The following is a 3,975-nucleotide window of genomic DNA, read 5'->3' on the forward strand; positions in this document are numbered from 1 at the left end:
TGCGGGCCCCAGCCGGGTCGAGAAGAAACCCGGAGCGGGGCGGTAGTTACGGCCGCGTGCGGCTTCTGGCCCACGTCCGCCTCCCAGGCCGACCCTTCCATGAGGGACAGGGCGCATCCACGCCTTCCTGCCGCCGGCCCCCGCCGGACACCTGGCAGGTGCTGGTTCATTTCCCCTGCGCAGGTAAGGCCCAGAGCACGTGTTTTGGCCTAGGCGCGTGGGGGAGCGCCGATCCGAACCCTCCCCCATTGGGGGTCTGGGGTCCCTGCTGCTGGACAGCACTGTGACAGCAAGCCTCTGTGTGGGGAAGCAAAATGCTAATGAGAGCTCCCTGCCCACGCATCCCAGTTCTGAGGTCAGAGGCTTCCAGGGGCTGTCAGTCTAGCACCTTCACTATAAAAATTAAATTAAAAAAAAAAAAAACAAAAAAAACACCCAAACACGGAAAGGCTGTAAGGAGCAGCAGTGAAACCCCCTCTGCCCCCATTTAATTTGAAGTGGTGTGTATGTGTCTGTGTCTCGGTGTGTTTGGGCAAGATAGGCTGCCAGAGGCCTGATGACTATATTATTGATTCAAAATACATGTTTGAGTTCAAGGAAGGAAGCTGAATAAGCGTGTACACACACACACACACACACACACACACACACACACACACACCAGCAGCAGTTCTGCTGTTTCCCATTGGATTAAACACAATCTTCTTAGTCATTAACATATTATTTTGCTCGAGCACTGCTGTACAATTTGATTCTCTACATTCAAAATATTTCCAGATCATAGCAACCAAAGGTTCACATTTTTCTCGTTTTATAGCACAGCGTCTTAGAGCTGGAAGGAGCTTTAGAAACTAGTCCAACCCCCTCATTTTACAGATGAGGAAATGGAGGCCTGGCCACGTGGCTTTCCTGGAGCAGCGGTCACAGAGAGGCAGTGCAGGGGGAATGCTGGCTTCTCCATACCCTGTATCATAGCCACCCTGGCCCTTTGTCCTTCCCCTGTGAAATGGTAGGTAATTAGGGACCTGGTTTTAACACCTCTCTCCCTTGGGGGATTTGAAGAGGTTGTTTACCATTTCTAGGCCTTCCTTTGATGGCTGGAAGAATGAAGTTTGTTTTTTTTTTTTTTTCAAATATCTGCAAATTTTGTGACAGTAGTCACCTTTGGCAGCCTTTGACAGTTTAAGATTGGGCAGGCTGATGAGCAGTAAGATACCTGTGACCTATCCTATGCCACAGTTGGGAATTAGAAGGCTTCAATCCAAGTAATAGTTTCCTCTTGAGTTGAGACAAATTACATGTTTAGAGAGGAGAGCATTTAACTTCTGTCCTAAAGACTTGAGGCCCTACAAGATGCCAGAGCCTGTGCCCTGAGGACACAGAGGAGCTCAGGGCAGTAAGGGGAACAGACACACCAGAGGAGGATAACGTAAGTAAGTATAATGGAAGTGCTTTGATCAACACAGTCAGAAATGCTTTGGGAACAAATTGGTTGGACAAATATTTGTTCAATGTCTACTATGTACCTAGCATGCATTTTGTGCTCAACACATATGAATATTTCTTTATTTTTTTATTGCCAGAGGGTGGTGTATTCACCAGAGAAAGAGAGAGAATCCCCTAATGCAACATGGTCACACCTTAATCCTTTCTCCATTTCTCCTTCCCATCAAGACTTTAGGCATGCACACCCACATGCCTGGTGTACTTTTCTAAACCACTGTGCAGGGATTTGAACCTTAGTTGGCCATGTGGGATACAGCTCTACAGGGATAGCCCCATAAAATTTTTTTTCTTTCTTTCTTTCTTTATTTTTTATTATTATTCATACATTAAATCGCTATACATCATTTAGATTGTGAAGAGAAATATATCTTTTTTTAAAGAGATTTTTTTGCTATAGGGTGTGTGTGCTCACTGGAAACACTGAGAGACAGAGACAGAGACAGAGACAGAGAGAAAGTGAGAAATCATTCCCCGGGTGGGATGGCCACGTTGCAACCCCTTCTCCTCTATTCTACTCTCAGGATTTTGGTCACGCACATACATGCGCCCAGAGTGAGTTATAAGCCACCAGGTTTGGGACTCAAACTGCAATAGGCCAGGTAGGAGTCCAGTGCCTTAACCACTACGCCACCTGCTGGCCTTTTACAAATACATCTTTAAGAATGAATTAAGGCCAAGAGAAAGGATCGTGAAGAGAGTCGTAAGGACTATGAAGGAGGAAGCAATTAATCTGCCCAGTGCAATGTGGATAAGAAGGACTTTACTCAGGGGGAGAGATTTTAAAGGGAGTTTAAAAGAATAAGAATTCAAAGTGGGGAGTCCAGTTGAGGACAGTCCAGGTGGAGGTCCAGGTGGAGGGAGTTGAGATTATGCTTGGCATTAGGCAAAGAAGGTTCAATTCAAGACATTTAACCTTTCCGGCCTTAGCGTCTTCATCTGATAAATGGGATAATAATGCCAACCTCACCTGACCTCCCAGATTGTTGTAGGGATTAAAAGATCTCACATACCTGATTTAATGAGTATTTCTGTCTGACTGGTAGAAAGTGGTTTACACCTCTAAAAGTGCCTCTAAAAGTTGACCATGCATATTAATCACCTGAAAAGGGTCTCCTGAAAAATATAGATTCCAGGGCCAGCAGATGGCTTGGTGGTTACATCACGGGATTCTCACATGGCCAACCATCATCTGAGTCCCAGACTTAGTGACTTGAAAAGTATGCTGGGTGTGTGTGCATGCGTGCCCAAGATTCCGGGAGCAGAATGAAGGAGAAGGGATTGTGGCATGGCTATCCCCCTGGGGGGTGATTTCTCACTTTCCCTCTCACTGATACTGACTGTCTCTCTCTCTCCCTCTCTCTCTCTGAAGAGCACATGTACTCTAAAGCAGAAACCTCTAAAAAATAATAAAATAAACAAAGTAGACTCCAATTTAGTGGGTTTAGGGTGAGGCCTGAGATTCTGAGGTTCTAACAAGCTCCCAGGCAACACTGGAGTACTGGCTCTCAGCCTGAACTTTGCATGACAAGGGTTTCAGAGACCAGTCAATAAGAGTGTACACTTCTGTGACAGAGAATCCTAGAATGGGTTCAAGCTGTCCAGGTATTAGCTGTGTGTTACCAGAAAAGCTATTCTCCTTGCTGGGCCTTGAGTTCATCTTCAGTGACATACAGGCAGTAAGAAGTCCTGTCTCTATGGGGTTGTTCAAGAAGGGAGGGTGGGCCCTGTGGCCTAGTGGTTAAGGGAGCCGATCCCACAGGGCCAACTATGTGATTTGAGTTCTGGACCTAGCAGCTTGCAAAACACTCCAGGTGTGTATGCATGCATGCCCCAAATACTGACAGGGTGGAGAGATGGAGGAGAAGGGATTGTGGCATGACCACATGCCATTTCTCGTTCTCTCTTTCTCTGGCAAGAGAAATTTGCATGGCAAATTAAAGATAAAGGAGGCAGGGGACCAGCAGGTAGTGTGGTGGTTAAGGCGCTGGACACTCCCAGATGGCTGACCAGGGTTCGAGTCCTGATTCTGTGGCTTCCTTTCTCACTTCCTCTCTTTCTCACTGTTACCCTCTGTCTCTCTCTGGTCAAACTAAAAAAATAAATGAATGAATAAATAAAATAAAATAAATAATTATTAAAAAGAAATAAAGGAAGCAAATGGATGGATAAACCCCTCTGAGCAGAATGTTTGGCATAGAGAGTGGCCATTAAATGATAGCTAGTGTTAACGAGTGGGGAGAAGGGACTGGAAAGAAAGAGGAGTTGGGGCCAAATGGTAACGATTTCAGATTTTATTCTGTAGCTAAAGGGGAGCTACTAAAGATTAAGAGATTCATGATTATTAAAAATAGCATTTGCTATGTGATGAGCTCTGTGCTAAATATTGTATGTATACTTTAAATGAATATGTAATCCTTTGGAAAAATTATTATGATCGCTATTTTACAGGTGAGAAAATTGAAGCACAGA

General features: G+C 45.1%; 1 long non-coding RNA gene across 1 annotated transcript in view; it reads left to right on the forward strand.

The window, feature by feature from the left end:
• The first annotated feature begins 22 nt into the window (after nt 1-22).
• Nucleotides 23-3,975, forward strand: part of LOC114008165 (uncharacterized) — a 28,395-nt gene continuing 24,442 nt past the window's right edge. Inside the window, exon 1 of the long non-coding RNA XR_003549727.1 lies at nt 23-183. This is a non-coding gene — a long non-coding RNA (uncharacterized LOC114008165). The remainder of the gene's footprint in view (nt 184-3,975) is intronic.

This window comes from Tupaia chinensis, unplaced genomic scaffold (assembly GCF_000334495.1).
Source record: "Tupaia chinensis unplaced genomic scaffold, TupChi_1.0 Scaffold000294_5, whole genome shotgun sequence".
Taxonomy (NCBI): Eukaryota; Metazoa; Chordata; class Mammalia; order Scandentia; family Tupaiidae; genus Tupaia; species Tupaia belangeri.